Below are 1,681 nucleotides of genomic sequence, written 5' to 3'. Positions count from 1 at the left end.
TTTCTTTCTTTCTTTCTTTCTTTCTTTCTTTCTTTCTTTCTTTCTTTTCTTCTTTCTTTCTTTCTTTCCTACTTCCTTCCCTCCCTCCCTTTCTGTCTTTCCTTCCTTCCTTCCTTCTTTCTATAATAAAAAGAATAATTTCGCCAAGCATCCTGTGAAGGGTAGCCTGGAGTTTCTTCTTGGAAGGTGTGTAAATAAGGGTGCTAACATGCATTTGTTGTTCATGCTGGGAAGTTCCTCACTTCTCTTCATTTCTTAATTGAGTCAACTGGAAGAAATACATATTATCATGGATGTATACCATAAGAGACTCAGACTTTTGCTATTGAGATGTTGTCACTGAAGCAGAAACACCTAGGTACTATGGGTAAAGAAAGTCTCTGTGCACAGCTGGGGGCCTCCCCACCTCCTGGGATCACTGAAAGCAAGGGTATGACACAGAGGCTGGGAATCCTGAAAGTCACAAAAGAATAGTTGGATGATACATCCTGGGCGTAGTATGTCATCCTACATGTTTCATGAAGAGCAGTGGTGGACAACTAAGAAGGATGGTACTTTATATGGTCTGTGTTAGTCTTTGAAGTATTTCTGTACTTTGATTGGTGTGTTCAATTTCTTCCATTAGGTTATTTAACCTGTAGTTTTCCAGATGATTTTTTTGACTGCCACCTATTCACTGTGGCAAGTTTTGTGAGATATTCTAAGACATATTAGGTGTGGTCTCTGCCATCAATGAGGTCAGCATCTGACTTGGGAGATAAAACACAAGGGCATGAAATGTGAGTAAGGTCCAATGCGAGACTATCCCTTGAAAGGGATGTTATCGTAGAGGAGGGAGGGACAAGAAAAGTCACACAATGCTTCACGTGGAGGCAAAAACTGAGCTGGCCCTGAATGCATGGCTGTAAATTAATGATTCATAAATTAATTCAATATTTTTGAGATCTCTAGGCATCAAGCTAATGGAGATACTTTCTTCCTCCAAAGAGGTCACAGTGTACTTGAGGGAGATAAATAAGGGGACTACAAGTGTTACAGGTGCTGTGATGGAGTTATACACAAGGTACAGAGGGAACACGGGGGATGGTGTGGTCACCTGTCCTCGTGTGGGGGTGGGGAGGGTGGTCAGGAAAGACTATTTAGATGAAGTGTCGCTGAGCTGAATAGCTCAATAAAATACAGTTAGTATATGTTACCACAGTTACAATTCTTTTTCTTGTGATGAGAACTTTTAAGATCTCCTCCCTTAGCGACTATCAAATGTACAATACAGTATTGTTAACTATAGTCACCATGTGGTACATTGCATCACCAGGACTTATTTATTTCAGAACCGGAAGTTTGTACCTTTTGACCCACTTCACCCTTTTTGGCCAACCCTTCATCCCCTACCTCTGGCAACCATGAATACATTCTCTGTATCTATGAGTTTGGGCTTTTGTTTTTAAAAATATGGAATGCTTCGGGCGCCTGGGTGGCTCAGTTGGTTAAGCGACTGCCTTCGGCTCAGGTCATGATCCTGGAGTCCCTGGATCGAGTCCCGCATCGGGCTCCCTGCTCGGCAGGGAGGCTGCTTCTCCCTCTGACCCTCCCCCCTCTCATGTGCTCTCTCTCATTCTCTCTCTCTCAAATAAATAAATAAAATCTTAAAAAAAAACCAAAAAACTCCATTTAAAAAAAA

This window comes from Neomonachus schauinslandi, chromosome 11 (assembly GCF_002201575.2).
Source record: "Neomonachus schauinslandi chromosome 11, ASM220157v2, whole genome shotgun sequence".
Taxonomy (NCBI): Eukaryota; Metazoa; Chordata; class Mammalia; order Carnivora; family Phocidae; genus Neomonachus; species Neomonachus schauinslandi.
The sequence above is the reverse complement of the archived record's forward strand: the minus strand, read 5'-3'. Positions refer to the sequence as shown.